Source organism: Bombus impatiens, unplaced genomic scaffold (assembly GCF_000188095.3).
Source record: "Bombus impatiens unplaced genomic scaffold, BIMP_2.2 scf_0167, whole genome shotgun sequence".
Classification (NCBI taxonomy): domain Eukaryota; kingdom Metazoa; phylum Arthropoda; class Insecta; order Hymenoptera; family Apidae; genus Bombus; species Bombus impatiens.
This window is the reverse complement of record NT_176586.1, coordinates 316,589-342,527: the sequence shown is the minus strand read 5'-3', so window position 1 is coordinate 342,527 and position 25,939 is coordinate 316,589.

The following is a 25,939-nucleotide window of genomic DNA, read 5'->3' as shown; positions in this document are numbered from 1 at the left end:
ATTCATTTTTGTCGTCTAATATCGCTGTAGTATTAGAGAAAAATGAAAAATTAATCCACCAATTCCTCTCTAAATCTTCTTTCTTCCGCCATTCGCATACACTATTCTCAAATATATTGTAATACTAACACGCTCTTCGATACACAAACGTTTTTCATAAATCCTCCTTTATAGAAAAGTAAAAGATTCATGCAAATTTCTCTTTAACTCATTTGTATTTTTTTAGTCAAACATTTACGATATTGAATTTTGTTTTCTAAGATTGTGCATGGGAATCTAAAGATTTTGCTTAATATTTTTTTGGTCACGAATTCTCCTTCCATCTAAGTCGTATGATTTTATGATTTTCGATGAAATTTGAGTATTTATAGCGCTATGATAAAACAGGGTTTTTTTAGATCACGTGATCTTTTTATATGATTTTGTGTAGTTAACTTCTGTATCTGTAGCACAGTCCGTCGCAAAAATAACCGGAAACACCAGTGGTGACATCGAATAATAGAAATACATCCTTTATTATCATTACATCAAATTTTTATGGCAATCACGTTGTTAGAAACAGAGTTATAACAATCAACATCAGAATAGGGTTCATACACGGCGTCGAAGAATGTGCTTCCGTTGCGTAATAATGCATCGGCTTATCATGCGGCGGCTGTAATTGTCTTTCTCGAAAACAACCAAATTAAAATTTTACACCGTCCAGCTTATTAGCCAGATTTAGCACAGCGCAATTACTTTTTTCTCCGCGGCTTCAAATAACAACGAAGGGGGAACATTATGGCAACACTCAAAACATCCACAAGACTGTGACGAGCGTTCTCAAAGAATTCCATAAAAAGACGTACTACAGTTATTTGACACATTAGTTGGTCGTGCGAATCGTCGTATCCCTACAGGAGAAATGTATTTTTAATAAAATAAAACATTCTCCTCAAAACAATGCATCTGCTTTGTTACCTTTAAAAAATTCAATTATTTTTAGAAGCCTATTTTTGAAAGACCATTTTATGTTATATTACATCGATATATTTAAAGTATCTATTATTCCAATACATATTATATATCTTGAACAACAAGTACATAAATTGTTTCATTCACTTTTCTATAATGTTATAGTAATAAGTCACAAACTTAACTTTCGGACACTATTTCATTACTTGGTCGGTAATAGACTAACATTTTTCGGCCTCAAACATTCCTCAGAAATTCTTATCATCCAATATTACCGTAGCATTATAGAAACGTAAAAATATTCTTGCAGCGTTTAGGGAGATCGTCGTGATAACGGGACGACGTTTCATCCGCGTTTATGTAACGGCCTGTTTCCCAGGGGTGTTTCGTTAGCGGTGTTTAATCTATTTACGCGCGCCGGTAACACGAGCGCGACGTAAAAAGCGAGCGCTCCGTGATACGCGCGAGTATCGCCCAGGCGAGATTCAACGCGGCCGCGTCGCCTCGTGCAATTATGTCGTCGTCGACGGGGATGAATTATCATCGCGTTACCGTTACATTTAATAATTCCTGTTGGAATTATTCGCCACGAAACCGCGTCTAATGTCGACTCGCTATTGGCCTCGCCGAATCCACAGCGGCTCACAAATGAAATTTTTAAATTTGCACTTGTATGCATGTTTTTATGTTAGGAATTTTTTATCGCGTTTGGTAATGGTCACCTTAGCTGAGATTCTAAGGAATATCTCTTCCTTGCTCTTGTTCTAGGATTATTTGAAATTTAATGGTGCGTTTACGTTAGGCGAACGAATGCTCGTTCAATTCCCACTCTGGTAAAATTAAAAAAATGAAAGTGGAAACGTGTATCCATTCGTGTTTTCGCGACATAAGCGTGTAATCTGCACAAACATTCGCACTCGTGTAATTTCTGCAAACGTTTGCACGTGTTCGGTGGGAAGGCACGAACGGACATGCGTTTCTACTTTCATATTTTAATTTTTCCAGAGTGGGATGCGAACGAGTATTTGTTCGTCTAATGCAAATGCACCATAAGAGAACGAACAGAAATCTATCGAGTAACAACAGTCATAAACCAATAACTCGATTCATTTACGAAAACAATGAAGAAACCGGCGTATGGAATATAAATTTGGGATCCAATATAGAAAAGTTTGGACTGCTTTGATGGAAATATTTGTTTCAAATGTTTCGCGACCGAATGAGTTTTCAATTACTTCGCTATAACAAATTTTTTGTGCAAAGTATTGAGAGAGTTTGAGCCATCCATAAAAAAGCAGAAAAAAATATAGGTTTCTAAAAAATATAGGTAGCTATATTTAAAAGGAATATAGTATTCTATTTGGACTAGTCGTTCTTTTCTCACTGATAATCTTTTTCTAAATTGAACTAAACAAAACGTATGATTAGCTCCAGCTGTGTGGGCCACCCTGTATAGGCTGGCTATGCTTGTTCACCAAACGCAACGGCAATCTTTATTGCTGTTTGAATTACGTTGTTTTTGCAAGTGAAGTCGCTGTGGCATGGTATTTCTATCGCGCCGGAAGTAAAAGTTTGTTGAAATGCATGAACTTCAAGGAGGAAGGAGTGCAGTTCTGCAAGCCACGTTATAATACAAGCTGGATCGGCTGTTCGGTTCGGTTCGAGAACATGTATATTTACGACAGAGTTTCGAGATTTTCCTCAATTTGTTCATTATACGGTGCAGAGTGAATCGTTAAAATCCAACTCTGAATTAATCCTTTAAGTGACCAGAAAAATTGAGGAAAATGGTTTAAAAAATGCTTCTTTTTCCTTATTACTAAATTAGTCGAAGAAATAATTCCAGCTTGGAGATAAATAAAAATCTACGACTAATTAGAAAAGACCACCGTGAGAAATAATTTACATATAACGTAAAAAATGTTCAATTTGCTTAAATATTTAAATAAATTAAAGTCACGACGAATTTAATTCGCAATTCTATCTGCCTCTATATATTCACTTTTCTCGTCAGACTCCGTCACCGCACAAATTTCTCCAAAATCAACTATTCGCCTTCCTTTTCTACTGATATTTCCACATCAGGTTTCGCGTCAGCTTCTGCAGGAAACGCCTCACGTAAAAATATTACTTTGATCAAGGTTTCCTAGCCGGGAGCGTCATTCTATTACATCTCCTGATCTCGAAGACAGTCGTGACAATTTTATTAGAGCTCGCCATATTTGTTGAACAAGGATGACAGTCATCGATTTCAGTAATGAAATTCTTAATGAAACAGAATTGTATACCACACATACCAATCATCTCTACAGTTGAAGAATATAAGTTTCATAAATGGTGAAATTTTGGTTAAATTGCTAAGCTAATTATTACAGTTGAACTTCGATGACCTCACTAATTCGAAAATCTGTATAAGGCTCTAGAAGACGAAATAAAAGTTAGTATAATTCGAATTATTCGTCACATGTTCAGATGCATTATTTTACTTGTGTGGCTCAAATTTAGAATAGCCAGATCTTTATAAGTCGAACTTCTATCGCCACTGTCTCTGCAACTATAGTTATGCTATTGTGGTATTATCTCCTTTCTTCCAACTGTTAGGATTGTCTCAAATAACATAAGACCATACAAGCCACATAAGACCCTACATTGCCCTTCGACTACGACGTTCACGTGCATATACATGGAAGGTAGTCGTTTTCTGTCAGTCGAACACATAATTGCCATTATCTCTCGCGTCTTCAACTTTTACATTCATGTACATTGAATAAAATGAATTCTTAGAGGAAACTTAAAATACTAACGCTTTCCGAGAAGCGAACGTATTGTAACTGTGCCTTCGTACAAACCTTTTGTATGTCGAAGTTTCCTTTGTTAGGCCTCTTTTACCCGAAAAACTCGATGATTCGAAACGTCTATAACTCGAAGATTTTATAGTTCTCGCCTTGAGGTTCGACTGTATATCCTAACTAATAAAATATTCGTAAATCTTCATTCGTAAACATAAATAATAGCATACAAATTTTCCAAATATTATAAATTCCTGGCTTTTCTCGTATACGTGCCTTGTTTGCTATGTTCAATATTTTGCAGAATACATTCTGAGTGCCGTGGTAGAATTTTCCCACGATAAAATTTTCAGAACCACATTTTTAAAATTGGATAAATTTTTCGTCACACATGCAACAAATTTCTTGGCCTGTCGCGTCATTCTATTATACACGTATCCTAATCCCGAATTCGTGACGATTTTATCAGAATTCGCGATATTTGTTGGACGAGCGAGGGAATCATTTCTGCCATGGGATACGGTGTTCCCTGCGGGCGTTCGCGCGGTTCCTCGGTGGTTGTTGGACACTGGGCCATGAGTAATGTAGCTCGGAGCGCGTAACAATAATGCCGTTAATAATGAAATACAAGCAGAGACTGAGGCGGGTACTTATTAGACGCGTGCCGCGTGGCCGGGCATCCTGATAGAGCTTTAATTCTGGGATACCGTAATATCGGGCCCGCATGTTTTCGAAGCCTAAACGATGCATGGAATTACCATGGAATGTGATCAGTTGAGCTGTGCAGCCTCATTACCGCATTAGCGTAATTAGATGTCTGTTATAGATCGGCACGTACCTGCACATATTTATAGTTAATGCCGCATTACACGCGCGGCCGGCATCTTCTAATAATTGAGACACGATCGACAGGTTCCCGCCGGGGATCGCAATCGGCATCGAAATAGTTTACAGGAATGCTATATACAGAAGCTTGGGGTTATGGATAGGACATTATACTGTACACAGAGAAATACGAGTCGTTCGTGTAGAGTATGGTAGGTTGACAGTGGGTGTGTATAAATTTTACAAATGTAAACGTTATAGTAAAAGTAAAAGAACATTGTAATCGATGTAATTGTTTTAATAATTAACATACAGATGGCAAAAGAAGTGGTATTTTGCACGTGTCCTTGTTTTCTGATGGGGTATTTTTCTCTATCAGGTTCGACAGATTTCATGTCCACAGTATCGAATTTTTGTAGTCTTACGAAAGCAGTACTGGATAATACAAAATGAATCGACATTTATCTACTTGCATGATATGCAAGTGATATAATAAATACAATGGCGTGTAAACAAATGATAAGCTACAATGTGCTCGAGAGCTACTAATATACAGATACTAATGTAGGATGTACTTCTGCCGTAGGTGTAATGACATACATACATTCTTGTCAAACTTCGTGGAACGAAGAGAAAGACAGATTGAAATTCCAACGCAGTTAAGTTAGTAACATAATCCTGTTGTAAACAAATTTTTAGAAAATATAATCCGCCAGACAGTATCATAGATCGATGACAATTTTTCAAAACTTCATAACAATCTTAAGAACTGCGAAATGTAGAAATACTTAGTCACAAGATCATATATCAGCGTGTATTACTAAATGAGATAAAATCTCCGTGATCGAAATCAAAAGACGAGTACTTCACGTTAATCATTTATAATCACAAAAAATTTCCGTGAAATATATTCGACGCAATCTTCAACAGATTTTGAATGGACGCCTCAACTTTACGCTATATGGATGACAGAATTCACATTCTTTCGGGTAGAGGAACGCATCGAACGCGATTAAATTTTCAGCAAATCGCCCCTCGAATAAAACGGTCGCTCTGATTTATTCAATTTTCATTCGACAATCCGCATTATAGCGCATAAAGGCGTGGTCGTGCACGTTATATAGCCACGTTCCGTTCGCGCGGGACAAAACTCTCTCTTGGGAAGATCGACTGATATACTATTGCGGCGTTTAACAAAATCCTTTCGTTTTGGAGCTTTCAAATAAAGCAAAGAATGAAGTAAACTAAAGTATTCTTATCGCGGGAATCGCATTCAAGGAAGGGCGGAACGTTCGTCGAAATCTTTCAGACGATTATCAACGCGTACATTTTAACAAGACTTGTTTAAAGTCTTAAAAATACGCTCGCACTATATCGATTTCAGTCTCTTCTCTTCGTTTCGTTTCGTTTCTACGTTGCTCGAATATATTTTTCTTGGCTGGTACGTTAGCCCTGTACGGCTATCACGCTGGGACTTAATTGAAACGAAACGAAACGAAAAGAGAAGGGGGAAAAAGAAGGAAACGGCGAACTAGTCCACAACGATCGTCGGATAAGATAAATCGAAGATCCGACGATTTCCGTCGTTGCCAGTAACTGTATTTTCTATCGAGTTGCTCTTGTTAACTGGGAAAACGCAAAGGCAGATTTCGATCGACGGACTATGGAACTGAAGTTACGAAAAAAGAAAGGAAGGAAAAAAGAAAAGCAGAAGGGAACTAAAACTGTACTTTCTCGGCTATTCTACCTTCCTCAAGAAGTTTCTTCTTGGTACTTCAACAATTCTTCTATGAATCTTAAGGATTGAATGAAGTTGTTGAGCTGCTATCTGTTAGACAATCAAGTTGCACCTCTTTGTTATTCTTTAAGGTGACTCAATATGGCAGAATTACAATAAATAGCTTTACTTCATGTAAATAGAAAGTTTATGTGTATTTGTAAATCTTTTCATGATAAATAGTTGCAATTATTTAGACGATAATCGGATTAGTTGGAAATCGGTTTATTTACGAGGTATGGAAAAGGAAGAACAAATTTTTAGAATCATGATTAACAATCGTAATCAGGTTATTTTAAAAATTTAATGAAACCTATTCGTGCAATAATTGAAGCGTTGAAATGGATAAAAAAGACACGTAAATATACCAGGATTTTTATCAACAGGAAGTAAAATGTCATAAATTTGCTTTTACGACTTCAGGTTTCTCTTGCACAAAATCCTAAAAGCTACAATAAAATACACTGACACTTCTATGAGACCCAGTTGTACATCCCATATACAATATAGAATTTGTATCATTTTCCAAAAAATTGCTTTAATTGTGACATCATTTATCACTTATTGCATATCTCGAAGTAACATACTATTTATCGTTTATTACAAATCTAAAAAAAAGCATATCATATCGATCACTTTCTATTATTTTGATAATTACCGAAACCAATTAAAGACTTAATAAAAACAGGTATTACACCCCAATTATAAAACAATCCCAAATTTTTTTCAATAATTTCAAGTAACACTTATTAAGGAGATCATAAATTTCTATAAATCCTTTTCTCTATCGATTGGCCAGGCAAATAGAATTCGTTAATTAAGCTATCAGCGATATATTATCTTAATACAGGCTTTAGACACGGATCGGGGTGGAGTAATTATTGCATCGTGGGAACAAGGCTGTTTGGACCACGTTACGCCGAAACGCACAATGTGGCCCGTTCACAAAATTACCGTACCGCATAATAATTATGTACCGGCAGGTCATAGAGATTTTTTAAGGAGTGTTTATCGAACGGCCCTCGTGAGATAATTTCATTAAGTGGCCAGAGGATGACGTAGTGGGTCGAGTCGCTTGTTTAACTCCCGGGCAAGTTGATTTTGGACGGTGTTTAATAATTGCGTAAGCCACGCCGCCGGAATTATATCGGAGTAATTAGTATATCGTTACTGCTATGGCATAATGCAGCGTTATAATGCGGCCGAACGCGTTAATATGGGTTCAGGGTATACACGGTGGTTGGAGGATAATTCAAACCGAGCCAAATCTGATATTAGTTGACTTCGTTTAATTCGTTAATGGATCCGTCTGAATCATTGATCAACGATTTTTCGCAGCGGTGACGTTTACCTAAATTGTGTGCGACCGAGTAATTAGAATAATTTAGAATTAGGGGGTATGTGGGTACATATCACCCATGAAGTGTATTAAGAACATAGGATGCTATTGTTTTGATCTGTATGCAGCATCTGAATGTTTAATCGAATCAAAGAAACAATTATTTGGAAATTAAACATTTGGAATATTTTGGAAGTTATGAATAAATGTTTTCAGAATTCGGTAGGAAGAATGAGAGAAAGAATTTCCATTCTTTCGCTATGATAGCCTCAGGAACGAAAGCGTTAACACTATTTGTTATGAATCCTTTAATGCTCATATTTTTCTTCGGTTTACTAATGAAAATGGTAGAACAATTTTATAATAAAAATAACTTACAATGCAAATGGATGTGCAATATATTGTTTGTAAAATATATATATATATCGATATTTTTATGTTATAAATTTTATACTATAAGATATTATAATGCTCGAATCTATAAAAATCAACGGTTAAAATAATCGGCTAAATTAAATGCCGAGCATATGCGGTAGGTGATGCGAGAAATATAACGTATATAAATATTTAACAAACTTGTGGCCACCTGTGATCCAACCATATTTCATGTTTAGCTTCTTGTATATAGAACAACTTGAAAATAATTAGATGTTTCAATTTTGACTTTTAGTTCGTGCTATTATAACCCATAAATTAAATTGTAATTTGTTGGGATTGCAGAATAATGCAACTTGATGTAACTTGATGCAAATTGGCCTCTAATTTAATCTGCAAAGCTGCCCCGTTATTTCATTCCATTTTGCTGATTAATATTCGATATTTGGGACATCGATGAACAAAATATCAATTAATTTTATTGATCTAATATCTAGCTAATGTTACGATAAAGTAACAAGCTGAGGTAAGAAAATATTTTTTAAATAAGTACAGAAATAAGTTTGTGATCAGTTCGAGTGACAGATTTAGACAATCTTCAATTTTGAAATATATGCAAAATCTTATTCCAAACGTGAACTATTTTCTTAGAGGTCATTATTTTACTTAATAACATCGCATTGTTTAACAAGAAGAATGTCAAAATTCAAAAACTGTGCAATCCTCTCATTAATAGGAAACAATAAACATACACAGTGAAGAGTCAATGTCTATTACCTAAATTGTGAAAAAGTAAAAAATTATTTTGTCACTAAATGATGGAACTATCAATAATCTTCTACTTCAAACTTTTTATACTTTCAGAAACCTTCTTTTAGCAAACCGACGATATACACCTAACTTACACGATTTTTATATCTAACAATTATACACACTGTACTTTACTTTAACTTTACTTAACATTACTTAACTTTAAAAATTCATTTCTTTTCAACACAATTGAATTTCGATACGCAGTTTCCGATGGATTCACGAGCATTCAGTCTCGTGATTAGACACCCATTACCAAATCGACGCCGTCGTCGAGTGTTACGTCATCATGTGCACTGACACCAAGGCCGGCATTACACAGGCATTCCATCAAAAACCGTGCTCGTGATCCCAGCATATTACCAGCAATTTTATCAATTCTCCTCGCTTTATTCATCCATCGTGATTCATCCAAAAAGATAGAGAAACAGCAAAAATAAAGTGCATAATCATTTTATCGGAAAAACAATCACGAAACGATTTTGTTTGATCGCGTTTGTCTTTTGTTGTTTCCAACATGTTGCACGTGACAAGTGCGGTACGAAGCCGATGCAGGAACGTGTATCGACAGCCGTTGGTTCGCTGTTTTCCAAAATTAGAGCGTTCAAAGGCGGATGGACAGATGAACGGCGGAAGTTGGCGCGAAGTTCGATGCGAGTTCGCATCGATTGAGATTGACGAAGTGTACGGCCTGGTTGGGGTCTCGAACTTACGAGTTGTCGAGTTATTTCGAATTCAGTTGTGAGTTTTCATCAACGTTTGAAAGCCAGCGACTGTCAACGAACGTTCTCAACTGTAAATGATCGTTGTAGCCTTTGTAGTGAGTGTGTCCTCGTTGTCGACGCATATTGTGGAAATGTTACTTGGTTTGTGAAGTTCTCATAGCATATTGGGTGTTACCAAATCCATGATTATCGATTGATGATGACGAGATGATTCGAAAATTATATATGTAAAATTATATATATATATAATTAAAAGAATTTTTGGTCTATTATTAAAAGAATTTTCAGTAATAATTAGTTTAAGAATTAGTCTATTGAATAATAAAGTAAAAATTTTCGGGAATAACTTTGAATTATCTTAAATTTTCAGAAGATTGCACAATTGGCTTAAAATAAATGGAACAGTAGTATGCTGTTAATGAAAGAAATAGGACTCTACGTAAGGTACACTTTCAATTGTGCAACATAATTTATAATAATAAAATCTAGGGTGTTAATTTAGTCAATTTAGCTCTGAATATATTTCCATGATAGAGGTATAAATTATATACCTTTTAATATGATACGCCTATAATATCGATCGCATATTAAACTATTCAAACTTACTCAAATGAGAAACTTGGCAATGTCAGACATGCGCAACTGAAAAGTTAATGCATAACTTGGACTGCTACGTTAAATGAATGATTATAACTCAAGATAGCTCTAATAAATATTAACGCATTGTTATTGCCATAATAATAAATTCAGTATGAAACTAGCGGTATCTCGAAAGTTGTGGTATAACACGCATAATATATTCATTAAAATTGCGTTTATCAAATTTCGCGAATTGCGGTACGTGCATCAGTATATTGAGAGATAGTCATAAAATCATATTTTGTTGAAAATCGCAATTTAAACCAAAATATGTTGTAAGTACGTAGGTTGTTCTGGTAATCAACAAATCTCTTTATTTCAAATTATATCGCTAATTAATATCTCTGTACTTTGAAACAAAATCGAAACATTTCACTCTCAATTTCTAGCGCTGGTACATATATTTGTAACAGTTTGGCTTCAACTTAGGTTAGCTTATTTAAATTTCGAGATATTTTAATTTAATTTATGCCCTATATTTTATAAAGTAAATACCATTGGTGGCCCTTATTACGCAAACAAAGAAACACAAAAACAGAACACAAATGAAAATGTATTTTATGAAAAAGTATTTTATAATCTAGTAACTTAATTTAAGCTGTTATGGGAGACCCTTAACCCGAGGATATTAATTGAGGGTTAACATTACTGATCACAATCGTTGCGTGGTAACCAACTTTATCGTCATTTATAATTGTTAGAGTTCTCTTCCACAATTGAACTAACAGCTATTATTAGCGAAATTTTACTAGTCACAGGTCACGAGTTAATGGCGTTATTAAATTCTCTGCATAACGATAAGTTTATCAATGAGGACTTTATAAATTATAAACCAGTTTATTGTAAGTTAATACATAACAAATAGATAGTACGTACTTTCACTCTGTCATGGATAATAAATTATTCAACAATTTCGTCAGGTATAATATTTAACAATTATAATTGGGAATTCATAATATCCGAACCTCTCTATACTATACAAGACTATACAAGAACTAACGTTTGCTATTTCGTTTTATGTTTTTTCTTACATCTAAAATCAGAATTAAGCTTCTCTTTTATCCATGCACTAATTCGAGTCATCCTATCATCATACACCGATCCTTATAAAAAAAAAGAGCCAAATGAAGAATGAAAAGTGAAAATAAAAATTCGTATCTTCTTTTATATCTAAAATCACAATTGCATTTTCCCTCTACCCACGTATCCATTGGAATCATTTTATCGTCGTTCGCTGATGCTTCTCAGGGAAACCAGCAACAAAGAACTAAAAACAAAAGGCCAATATCACGCATATATTCGTGGAAACGCGAAGTTACACGCTACCAGGGATGAAACGAGAAATGAAATCGATAATCGTGTGTAACGCGCGCACAGCTCGGTGAACGGTGTCATTGAAAACGTGAAAAAAAAAAGGTTTATGACCGATAGGACGGTTTTATTTGGAGAGTGTTTCGAAATTTGACGGCTGAATGGAAGGTATGGCGGGCACGAGGAGATATTCCATTCCTAAATACAACGACACTCGAGTTACCCCGGCTGTTTGCTACGTCGCGTCGCGTTCGATGGAAAAAAAAATGTGAAAAACATGAAATCATCCCCGTGTCCATTGTGGGGATGGTGACAAGATGTTCCCGCCGCGATTCCATGTTATATTCGTCCGTTTTCGGTATGCGCCTGGGGAACTGGCTAAATTTTCACGGAATATTCACGTCTAATTTAATTCATCGTACTGTCAAAGTTATAACACGAATATGAGCACGTTTACGAGAGTATCGTGGATTGATATTGAAATCGATACGAAATATACCCGAAATTATCGCTAGAGAACCGAGTGTCTCGGATTAACTGACTTTGGTTAAGCGTTTTGTGAATAAATGGTATTGAATGAAGGTACGCTGTATTTTAATTATAAAATCTCCGACAAATCAAGCAACAATGACTTCGTTATTTGTAATCGTTGTAGTTACGTAATTTATAACGGAATACTATAACGTGACTAATTTAATTTTCCAAAGTCAATATGCACTGCAATGATTTAATTTGACGGAATTGTTATACGTACGTGTAATAGAATATTATGGCGCGATTAATTTAATTTTTGAAAAATAATTCTTTATAATCTTCAATAAATTCTTTATCTTTAGATCCTTTAATTTCTGAATTATAGAAAAGGTTAAAACGACTTCTATAAATATAATAAAAATATAGGAAGACTTTCAGCGTCAAGATAAATAGTTATTTAATAGACAATTTTTACGCACAATTTGCTAAATCCAATAAGAAGATAGTAAGTGCCGCTTTCAATCATTAATTCATCACCAATTTGAACATTTTGCTGAAATTCGAATATTGTTATTACAAATCGACCAAAGTGTCCTGTACATTTAAATGTTCTAGAAATTATTATTTTCAAATCGCGTTTACGGGAAAGGACGAACAACCTTGAACTGTGGCGCAGCTTTGTCGTTAATTCAATTCGAAAAAGTTGAAGTGGTCGGTTGAACCAGGATTTTTGGAGCGTTTAATACTAATTTCCGCGCGTAAAACCGGTGCAATATGCTTGGCAAAAAGTTGTCTGGCCATTTATCCAGGAAACTTTCTGTAACGCTTGTTCTCGAGAGAACTCGGTTAAACGTTTATTTTTGATTTCCGTTATGAAACGGATATTAAAGTAGCGGGGCGGTTTCCATATAAAACGCGTTCGCAGCCAGAATTTATCCCCGAGAGCTGTCATCATTGTAAAGTATAACGTTGTTTATTATTGTCTGGCTTCGAATAAATTCGTCGAAGTTGCACTTTAAGCTTCGACTATGCTATTTCGTTTGCCATTATGAAGTCCTGAAGAGAAAGGTTCTTTAATAAAATTAAGTCGAATGGAATGATAACGTTATTCGACGTTCTGATACAAACATAAATATTTGGCAAATTTACTATCACCTCCAGAGTTTAAAAAATGATATAAATAAACAAGTATATGATTAATAAGAATTAAAAATCGAAATCTTCGCAAGTTAAGATCTCAATTTCACAATTTTAATATTAAATTCACCATTTTATAGCAACGTACATGCTAAAGACTTCTTTTATCTATGAGAAGAATACATTGAAAGGTATATATAATTTTCTTCTTGTAAAAATGTATTAAAAATTTGCAATCCTTCGACGAAATAAAACTGCCTAGATACACAAGAGAATCTGCAATCCTTTGACAAAATAAAATTACTTAAATAAACGAGAAAACCATTATTATACAGAACAAAAAACACGTATGAGCATTAATAAGTAACCTTCACATATTTCGACATTTTTACGATATACATAACTACAAAATGTTCGATATTAAAGTTACGAGATTCAGGAGATTTTAACAATATTATACCTTAGGTGGAAAATCCCAGCGAGCTACGACGAATCGGAACGCAGTAAGAATGAAATGTAAAATCGCAGTACGTGACAGTCGAAAAGGCAGCTAGCCGGAAGTCGGCCGCCGGTTTCTTCGACGACTCCCCAAAGTGTAATGGACGATCGTCAAGGACGGATTCGGGCGTTAATGCCGTTTTAAGGGAAAACTGCGTGGCTGCAAGTGTTTAATTCCCTGCTAGCCTAGTCTGCCTGAACCGAGGTCGGTTTTTCGGGACGCGCGAACGCCTTCCCTCTTCTTTATAGCAACTCGTGAACTTAGGCGAGGGAAAATTAATTCTCCTCTCCTGTCCTTGCCCTACTATTTTCCATCTTTCGCACATTGCCCGCGTCAGTGATCTTTTTCCCACCGCTTCTCTTCCGTTTAATTTCATACATCACCATATCTTCTTCACCATATCTTTTTTGTGCTTTTTAAATATTTTTATTGTTATTAGCTGGATAAACGGTGTTGCAACTTTGACTTGAGATCTTGACTTCGAAGTTAAGAACTTAGAAATCATTAATATTTATATTATTAATGAAAATGACAGCTCTCACCAATTCGTTAAACCGTTTGGCCTGATCTTCGTAGATCCTGACTAATCCTCTGTTATCATAAAATTAGAAAATAATAGCAAAATTATCTTTATTTGTCGAAAAACATTGCTCTCGTTCCACAAAATATTTTTACTATCTCAGTCTTATCGATGAAATTCTTCTCTTAAAGAATCTCAAAAGAAGGAAATAATACAAACCCTTTCGTATCTTCGAAATTTAAACACTCGTTCGTAAACATACAAACACCGAAGAACGCTATGCGAAACATTATATCACAAAGTCCTGCAACGAAAAAATTATTCGATTACTCGATTATTGAAAGAAAGAACTTGAAAATTTTTCTTAGAAGAAAGATCGAGACCCATCGATGGAATGGCGATAAATGATCGAAATGTGATACCAAATGTTTCGAAATTAATATCCTTTTACAGAAGACGCGAAATTGCCCATTAATATATTTTTGAACAAAAGGTAACTCGAGGAACGAATTTATTGCATGGAACAACTGCCGTTTGATTATTCGCTATCGAAGTCGAATGCACGAGGCTGGGATTTTCAACGCCGTGTCGGCCGTATGGACATGTCCGATCACGAACTGGTTTCTGTGTCCTGAATAACCCGAGAGAATATCGCTCCCATTACGCTGCTAGTTCGTGAGATCTGCACATGACGTTTTCGTGTATTTCCACGCGATTTATCAGCTGGTACTTTAAACTGTTATGTAAAAAAAAGAGGAAAAAAGAGAAAAGTAGGGAAGAATTCAGGAAAAGACGTTTCTATCCAATTGCTTCTCTTTAGTTTTTGTAGAGTGAATAAATAAATCTTACGTTAAAAAAGTGAAGATACCAAAGTATGAGGATTAACACGTTTCGTGTTTTAAAGAATAACTGATGTTGGAATGTTCAAGTAAAAGAGATTTTAATCTCTTTCTCTCTGAATAAATATTTTTACCGTAATGTAAATAACATCTTTCAATCGAGTACCTTTTAATCTGTCATAAGCATTCCCGGATACAAACGTGTACTTTTTAGTACTCGGTAAATTATGGACCGTAAAAAATAGAAGATTTATCCAGCTGAAATCGATTCCAATCTTTGATTCAGAGCATGTGCAATTTTTTAGTTAAAAAACGACACGAGTTAATGGATAGAATAAGCAATTTTCGATGCGGATCAAATTCACTCAAAACGCTCTATCAAGGCTTAGGTGGAAGGGTATCAGGAACAAACGGAAATACAGGTTCTCGCACGGAAATCAGCAGAGTGGCAGGAGAAATATCATCGCTCTCTCAATCTTTGGCCATGTAACGGCACTTTGTTCAAAAATACGTCACAGAGAGTCCCCGTTTGGGTTAACACGGAGACCTAAATTCTCTCTGTGCGTCCAAAAGAGCGTGGTTTTTTTCGTGAAAGCCCCGGTGAAATCGTCGTGTTTTCGACACAGAGAAACGTTTTGCTTCCTGACTCGTATTCCGGCCGCGAAACCTCTTCTATGCAACGTTGTACGATCGAGCTTTCTGGATCGCTGCTGGTTGCTCGCCTTCGGCTTTTCTGCGCGGGTGCACGGAGTCTATGCACGCCCGCGGTGAAGGAAATAGCGCGAGGAAAGAGTCAGGTACATGAAACCGTTTCCTGAAAAATAAGGTAGGAGTCGAAGCTCCCTTCTGGCTGTTTTCTAACGACCCTTCGACTTAGGCGGAGCAAGGTAATTTAATGATTCAAGCTCCGTTCCAGTTGCCGGGCTTCTCCCCCGTAGTCTGCAACGCGCTGATTTCTTGTTCACCTGCATGCACCCTGCGCTCTCAACCCGGGGATCTAATTTCGGATATTTTCTTCCATCAGCTGCGCTGAATTACGACTCGTTATCCGAGCAGAAGCTCGTCGTGCTCCCAAGTTTCTCATTCACTGTTCATCGTCGGCTAAGTGGGGATGATTCATAAGACTGAAATTGATAAGAGGATCGAGGATAGAATGTTCTTGTGGATTGTTTGCCGAGATGTGGGATTCGTTTGAAGCGGTTGCTTTGATCACGAGTGTCTTGTGTGTTTGTTCAGTGGCTTGTGACATGTGATACGTAGATTGCAAGAATGGAGAATTTAAGCTTTATTTTGTGTTGCGATTAGAAGCGAAAAGAGAGTTTGACTGCGTATATCGTTATAGGAATATGTATGGTAGTGGTATAATATTATACGATGATGATTTTAATGGGAAGCAATTTTTTAATTCAGTGGCCTGTCGATCGATCTGATAAAAAGTATAATTTCACTTAGTTTAGAGATTAATTATATATTTTAATCGCCCTGTTGTATATTGCAATATTAGATTTTTCTTACAAAATTTCGTACATTTATCGTCTATCCCTAGGAGAACTATATTCTTGAATATCTCTTACATTTTTAACGTTAGTATATATATTTTCGTTATATCGTTGCAAGCATGCGAGTCTATCATTTAATTACTTTAATCTCTCTCAAAATTGATTATTTTTGACAATACAGATTCATGGATACGTTCAGATTATACCAAGAAAAGATATCGTTTGTAATGATGCACAGAGTTCGATAAATGACAGAAACCGAGCAGTAGATTAATGGGTAGAGAGTTGTGGCTATTCACCTTCGTGCACGATCATAAATCCCATAATGGAACGATGTGGAAACATCGTCGAGTGTGCCAATGCATCACACGGATTTACTTTTACGCGGCTGGCCAAGGTAAAGGTAAGGAACCAATTAAAGTGGAAATCGCGTAATAAAATGCAAACGACGAGTGGGCAGGAGCAATTAAAGGGGATGAAACGCGCGATAAAAAGGCAAGTCTGGCGGACGCTTCGGCCACTCTGATTTAATGGTCATCGAGAGGCTGAAAAAGTGATCAAATTTATTTCATTTATTTTGAGCCTCCGTGCATGAGAACGCTAAACGAATATTACATAATATCGATTATGCAGAGTAATTAATTGCTGAAAGTAATTCTATATTCCAATTTTAACAGGATCGATAGTATTTATTTGAGAATTCTGGATTTTCTTTAGTCAATGAGTTTACGAGTTCTTAGTAGATATAAGTTAAAAATACATTGAACGACGTTGTACAAGTTAAGAAGAAACGTATCAAATAAATATAAAAATATAATTAATATTATATATATAAATTTATTCTACATATACTTACATGTATTTTGTACACTTTCATTCAATGTATTTTAAATTTATTAAAATAATTACTAATAACATCGAAGACAAGAAAAATACGATCCACAGATGCCGCCACCTACATTAACAACGTGGAAATTGTGTTTTGCTTATTCTCAGTGATAAGAAATGAAAAAAGAAAGAAGATGTACGATATAAATAAATATAGAAACACTTGTAGCATCATTGTCAAAATAAATCTTTCGATTTCAAGAAGTTTCGCTGTACGAAAGATCACGTTTGAAAGCATGTCAGAATTGTACAGATCTCTGGAAAGTAAAGAGCTAATATAATACCTGTCTGTAATATTTTTTTATTACAAAAACTAAATTCTATTTCAAAATAATTTCTCAATCCCCTTATAACAATCGTTAAAACACTAACCGATACCACGAATAATTAAATAATTCAAAATTCCACTTCTACCACGCTATTCTTCTAACACGAAAAACAGTAAGTTTCTTCGTCGCATCGCCGCGTTTCAAACTGCAATTAATTATCAGCCAACGACCGAGGAAGAATTAGATGGAGAATATTTCTTCGATGGCGCGTCGTGTCGAGTAGTTTTCTCGACGCAAAAAACGTCAGCGTTGGAGAAACGACACGAAGGGGCGAGCGCGTCAAAGGCGAACAGTTTTTTTTTTGGGCGAGATTTCACCGACTTTTTCCATCGTTGAGAGAAACTTTCGGAAAATTGATGGCGCGATGTACCGCGACGATGAGAGAGCGCCGATCTCTCGTCGGAAATCCGGAAGAAATCTCGAAAAGTAGCGATCCACGAAAGTTCGGGGTCAGGTGGTTCCATTCCCTTGGCTTCGACCAATCTGGAAACTTTCGACTCGACCAGCTTTCAACGATTATTCTAATGAAAATGATGGCACGCGGGCACACGCTTTATTTTCAAGCGAGCATTTAAATAGTTATGAAACGTACGTTGGTTCGTATTAATGTAGCAAAAAATTCGGCGGTTTTCGCTCGTTTGTGGACTCCTTTTTATCACGATTTGATTTCATCGCATTTCTTGCTTTTTTTCGACTCGAGAATAATCCGAAAACCATCCGAATATTGAATTAAAACATTTTTTTCTGCCAGTGGAATCGGGAATGGAATGATACTGGTTTCGTTGTGAAAATTTTAATTATCGCCCTCTCCCTTTCGTATGGCTCGCGGTAATCCCGTTTGAGGGTAATTCGGAAAGTTTAATTCGGCGCAAAAATTGTTTTTCACGTGAAAATCTACCAAAAAATGTTATCTGTGATGTTACATTGCAGTAAAATGTGAAAATTATATAAACGGGTATTATTATGTATTTTGCGATGACTGGTAAAGGAAAAATTCTTACGAGAGGACTGCACGGCTCGTGTATTACGAATCGTCTTTTTCCAAAAAATTCCTCGATTATAAATTTATTATGAATTTAAGAAGATGAATTTTTTACGATCTACGAAATGTACGAGTGAAACTATGCTTCTTTCATTTCGTTATAGTGTTTTCATAATTTAATTTCTTTAATGTCTTCTTCGCAAGTTTCATCCTTTTGTCGTTGGTAATCATGGTGTTAAGTAAGGCAAAAGATCGTAAAGCGTAAACGCGTTGTGTTTAACTCTAACACAATCTGCACGCATCACTGACTCATTGTACAAACGTACGAAATGCACGTACGCCCAGTATGGCAGCAATAAAGGAGCAACGGTCGTCCCCGTAAAGAGCAAGGTACACATTTTGAAGTATACGAGTCTCTTTTATCTGTCGCTCTAATAAGCCTATCAGACTTTACTATCCTTGACTATCTGGAAATTATTTCACGAGAACGAGCTGAGTGGACGACGCGCAACCGGAAACGACAATCCGGAAACGGAAACTTTTACGCCAGTGTCGTGACTTAACCTCGTAATCTTGGTCCCGTGAAAATGGACGACTTTCGAGCTCCTTCGCGGAAAATGAACAATTTTGTCCTCGTGGTCACGTTCGTCGCCACCTTTCCCCCCTTCTTTTTTCTTCCCGACAAATTGCGAAATTTTTCCAGTCGCAACTACCTAGCGCGAGTTCGTGCAATTAAATTGTAATTTTTGCAAATAAGTTTCTGCCTTTATTATTTTTATGCGAGTTGTCTCTCTATTTCGAAATATTTTTTATTTTGTCTGTTCGCTGCAATCGTAACTAGAGGAGTTCCTTGTCTTTTCTTTATGATAGGTTACGACGGAAACAAAAGTACATGATGAAGAGGATGGTACACGGAGTTCATGATGCCCATACCTTTTCTTTTTCGTTTTCTCTGTACTGTACCTGAAAACGTTGATTTACGATGATAAAGAGCAGATACGTAGGCGCGGTTTTAACACTCCAATCGATTTATGGCGATAATGATGTACGACCTCGAGCGCTAAAAGTAAGTCTTAGTTAGTCTCTGGCAGAAGGAGTCTTGCTAAACTCGCTGGCTTGGAAGGAAAATCGATTTCCTTTTCAATTATATATAATTACTGGTAGCAAACGAAAACAGGTCTCTGATTGGCCAAATTGTTAAAGCGTTGTATGATTAAGTGTTTGTTAATAACTTGTGAGTAGATCCCGATAATGCAATTTTGAAACTCAATAAATTTTACAAGCAATCTAATAAGGAAATATTTTCTCGAAATATGATGAAGGTAATTCCCATTAATCGAAGTCTCATAATAAAAAGGATTCTTGCCCATGTTTGTCTTTTCCCAGGTAAGAGAAGGAATAATCTAATGCTTTTAATTTTTGTTCTATACACTTCAGTATTTTATAACGAAATCTTCGTCGTTCTAAACAATTGCTACGAATATGTATGAACCTTCTTACATCACAGAAGAATTGTATTTAATTAAATCACAAAGTGATGGCATCACTTATGGGTTATGTTTTTAAAGCCACTTAATTTTCATTTGACAGTAAATCAGAACTTAAATCATTTTTCATTATATCAGTTTCACTACATGGTATAAGTCTAGGTTTTGACTATTAAAATGCGTTATCCGTTATCTAAAAGGTCGAAAATTTTAACAATGCTATAAGAATGTTTTGTTACAAGATTCTCAATTACAAATAACGAGAATAATTGAATGAAAATTCCAGAATCATTAAAAGAGCAGTTAAAAACATTGTTACAAGCTTCGACATTTTCTCTACAGCAGAAATCAATTAAATTCATTTCAAATTATACTTTTATAGCATCAAATTCCTCTCTCTCTCTTTCCTACAACGAAGATTAATTAATTTATTGGAAACTATGCTTTTATAACATCATAAATGTTTCACAGTCATCGCGTTAGCATGAAGCCCTTGATTCTCGCTCTTTCCAACTTATCAAACAGGCATGAAAATAAAAGAAAACGGGAGTGGAAAACCAGTCACGTTACCCTTTCGACGTAACGAGAGGTTAGTTCTCCCTTAACTCGATTCAGCCAAGAGAATTATCCGCTGCTACCAAATCTCCACTACTCATCAACGTCGACCGAACGTCCACGGCATTTATTTAGCGGTTAAGTAAATTTTAATTAATCGTTAATTAATCCTGCCGCGGACGAATCCTCCTAACGGTGGCCATTTCATAAATAAATCCCGCCTCACAAATAATCAGTTTTTATCAAGCGCCTCTCTCCTTGAGTAAATATATCTTTCGTTTTGGAGGATCGGCATTAAAACTGCAGCAACGCCAGCAGAAAGCGGAAGGAAAGACAAAGAGAGGAAAAAGAAAACCAAACGCGGCGCTAGAACATTCGATAGAGGATACGATCCGCGATTTCTCGGTTATCTGAGATCGACCTTTTCGAAAAGTCTTCCTTCAACGTTCTTTACTGGCCGTTCGTTCGCGATTTTATTCGTTTTATGGCTTGTGAATTTTGATTTTGGAGCAGTGTATTTTAGAAAAAAAGGGTTTAAAGAAAAATGATACTGGCCGAAACAGATAAAAGAACTTTGATAAATAATTTCTATGTAATTTAGAGGGTATTTACGTAGGTTGATAGGTAGTTCAATAAATGTAAGTTGAAATTTTATAGCAGATTTTATACTTGTAAGTTTTAATAGATTTTGTGTAAAAATAACTAGTAGGATAACACTGTGTATACTGTCAAATGTTACATATCTGTGGTATGTAATATGAAAAACATATTATCTCATTGATCATCGCATAAATTGAAAAATACCTATAAAAAAGTGATGATATTACAGACAGTGCTTTTTCATTTTCCTTGAAATTCACTATTATCCATGAGATTTCCTTGCGATAGATTAACTTATGAAAATAAGCAATTTGTTTCTTTAGAATGAAGAACATTTATCTCGATCTCGCATAACGAAATCGAGAAACTTGAAAAATGGAATTAATCACTTTGACTTCCAGGAGATTAATATGTCGTCTCTAATATAAAACATAGATCTCAAAAGTTAAAAACGTTTAGCTCGGTCGTATTACGTGAAATCCAACACATATAAAATTGAAAAGAACTAGATCATCGTCGAATAAACGTAAAAGATTCGCGGAGAAGGGGACGACGCATTGAGAAGAAGAAAGTAAATGTAAAGTTCTCTTCCCTACGTTGTAGGAAGAAGTAAACCATTCCTTAAAACGGAAAACAGAGAAACGAAGGAGAGTAACGATGGAAGACGGGCGAAACAACCATGCTACGACCAGCTAGGAGACTGTCGGGTCAAATTAATTGTAAACAATCAAGGGAAACTGCAGAAGCTCGTAAGATGCAGGCTGCACAGCTGCACGTACATCAGCTGCTAACAACTCGTCGTAAATCGCCGATTGCCATCGTCACGAAGCTCTATCGACGAGCTTCGTCTTTCTCTCTCTCTCCCTCCCTCTCTCTCTCTCTCTCTCTCTCTCTCTCGTGCGCGCGCTCCTTCTATTTTGTCTGTATCCATATATCTATATTTCTATTATGATGGAATGTAAAAATCAAAATGATGTGATTATATTTTTTAAGAGTGGAAAAGATTTGCTTCTCACTGTTTCTAGTTCAAACCTGCAAAACACATAATAGTTTCTATTAAAGCAATTTTTGAGATGCTGCAAGAGTTTCTCTCGGAACAAAGAAACAGTATAATAAATAGATTTTGTTCATCCTTAATATTTTTATTTCTTGCAACATTTAATCTCTAAGTAATTCCGTCATTTTTATTTTTATTATAATGCCAATTATAATATCTTTTTCTTTATTTTTTGTTATTATAGACTTATTGCTTTTTAGGATGAATATATAAAATGATGTTTGTAACATAATAAGCAAATCATTGATTCTTGTGAAATGATATTTTTTATTAATTTATTTCTAAATCCTTGCTCATAAATATTGAAATACAGCGAGAGAAACATAATTTGTTGAAAGCAAAAACTAAGTTACTGAAGTCACAAAGATTCATAAAAGTCAAACTAGGTTAATCTTTAATGTGAGAACTACACTCCAAAGTAGCCTTGTCGTAGTGTTAACAGAGAAAAGCTCTGTCTTTTGTACATCTGAACGATGTTCGGAGGCAAGTTTCTAGTTTTTCATGGATGCTAAAGGGAAACTGTCCACCTGCGCTCTTTTATTTGCGAGGAAAAACGTTTTTATTGGATCTTGCTAGAACAACGTTTCACCGTCCCTTTTGCGTGGATGGAGAAAAGTTCGGTTTTTGTTACATGTTTCATACAATCCAGTGTCCTTTTGTTTTCCAGGCTTGTTAATGTAACGTGGCGAGTTTCTACGGTTGACTTTTTAGAAGAAGTCTTTTGCCCTAGTCTTTTGTTCTTAATGTCGGGAAAATGATTTGGCTTCGCTACTATTTTGTAGTAGAAAACTTTACTTTCGCTTTCTGTTGCTCGAGTGAAGCTCTGTTATCTAATGAGAGACCAACCAAGATTTCAAACTTTCCTTCCTCGTACATATTTTGATAAAAATAGATTTTATGATTCTGTTCTTGATAGAAATATCTGTCTTTGCTTCATATTATAGAAAAAATTACTTCCGATTTTTCTGAAGAAATTTTGATTTTTGTCTTCCCCTGTTTTCCATCACGAGATTCTTTACTACCACAGTAAAGTCCTATTCTCATGCCTCTAATGTCTAAAAGAATGTCTATATTTTTTATATTTAAACTTAACAGACTTTTTACTTTAAACAGGCTTTGTTACAAATCTCTCAAGAAACAATTCCTTTCTCCTTTCTCAAAAACCATTATTTTCACTTTCTACTCTCACGGAAAAAGTGTACTAAATCTTGTATAACATTCTGTTAGCAGATTTCCACAGGAAAGCTCTATCTTTACTCTTGATTTTCGATTAAAAAATTGGATTTTAGTCTTCACTTGTTTCCCGCTAAGGAATCTCTTTGCGTCAAATTGAAACTACTTCCCCCTCGCAAAAATATTTCGTTTTAGAAAGAAATATCTCCTGTTTCTCTTCTCTTTCTGTTATATGATGCTTGTGCACGAGCGTACACGTACCTGTAGGTCCATGAATTCAAAAGGGGAAATCACTAGGGATAATCGCGAGCTTCCGGAATGCTGCGTTTCACGCGGAATCGCGCGCGTAAACCGAGCCTTGTAAACCGAATCGCGTCGCTTTCTCGTGTGTCGCGCGAAACTGTTCTCGGATTATCAATTTCTGTCCTGCTCGTTCTTAAATTTAATTTGTCCATCCCTATAGAAATCGTGGCAACAGATACGTGGAAGATGTTTCTATACATTTTTAAGGATTTATCAATCGCATGTACGTGTTTTTAGCGAAAATTGTATTTTATTATCGATATCAATATATTGATATTAATATGTCGCTATATTTGTATATAATGTGTATTTATATTTGATTGTTTAACTATGTGTAATGTGAAATATTTTAAGACAATCGTTTCGGCTGAAGTTCCAAAAAAAAAAAAAAGAAACGACTCATACTATGACTGATGTCGTGATATCATACTCGTATCGAATTTTAAAAATAAACGTTTTTAATAAACGAGAACGTATTCCGTGAATTTTTTATTTCTACAGGAGAAAGGAGACAATTATCAACAAATATGCCCCTAGATAAAAGTTATCAATAAGAGGAAGCGAGCTACATTTGTTACGATGAATGAAGACATTTAATTGAATATCACGCTCATAAATAACAAAATGAGTGGTTTATTTTCGTTCTTTCTCATATCGATGTTTAAAAGTAATTAACAACCTGTCCTTCTCGCAAATACCAATCCCAAAAAGTAGCAAGTTCCACGTGTTGATCCCATCCTCTGTCAATCCAACCCATCCTCTCGATTTCCTCGATCAGCCCCAATTCTTTCAATAATTCCATAGAAACACGCAGTCTCCCGTGTCCCTCGCAATCACACTCCAAAAACAGTCTTTCGATCGTTCATCGATGAAATCTTCGGATCATACACATCCCTCTGTTCACACACCAGTTTCGCTTTGAAACAAAAGTGGGGAAAAAGATAGCAAAGGTCGAAGAAGGAAGGAAACAACGAGGCGTAGAGCAGGAAAAAAGCGCGTGAGAACGTGTGCGTTCGCGCGAGCACTACTTTTAGGATCGTCGAGTTGGGAAATTGGTTCCGCGCCTCTTCGGTCCGTCTTCTAACTTTTATTCTCCCTCTGGGACCGGCGACAAGAAAATAGCGCAAACTGAGAGCTCTCTAGTCTTTTTTATCCCGGTACACTTGCTCCTTTCCTCTTCTGCCTCTTCTATCTTCTCGTCTGTCACACGCTAACCCTCTCTCCTTTTTTCACCCTATTTGTCTTTCTCTTTCTCTTTATCGGCTCTTTAGCTTGTTTCCTTTTTCCGTTCGACCAGTGGTCCAACCTTGGGGTTAGGTCACAGTTAAGGCCGTTCTAACCCCCTTTGAGCTTCCGCGATGCTCAGCTCGTTGACCTTTCGCCTTCTCATCGACAGATCTCGCGTAAATCCTTGGCAACTCGTGGTTAGCTCTCGGTCCACTCGACAAGATTTCATCGATTCGATCGCGGCAAGTAAGTGTTCCTGCCTGGGCCATCCGGCCTCTTTTCTCCTGGCCTTGAATCACTTTGACTCGAAACTTCTGCTTTCTGGGAAATTTCCTGATTACTGCGGAAACGCGATGCACCATCTCCTTCCCCATTCTCTTTCCCTTCTTTTCTCTTCTTTCTTTTTTCGCTTCAGAGTACCCTCTTTTCCCTTTTTCTTTCTTCGCGTGCTTCCTGTTCCTACTCCTCTTAGTTGTAGCTGCGGTTTCGGTCGTTCGTAGCTACTTTTTCATTCTCCGATCGAGTGATTCGTCGAGTTTGCCGTTCCTCCTTCGTAATCTTCCCTAGATGTTGCTTGCGGACGCAGAAAAATCGAATTTGACAAGAAAAAAATTTGATTGGTCCGTTTGTGTTTAGACTTCGAATGCGAAGCAATGTCGATGCTTAAATGAAAAGCTTTTATAGAGATCATATGGGAAATGTTTCTGTGAACTGATCTATTAATTGAATGGATGAAAATTTCGATTAATTATCCAGGCAATTTTTCTGTTTATCTTTTCATTTTATTTTCTATTTACTGTGTGTTCAGGAACGATAAGTAAATGTG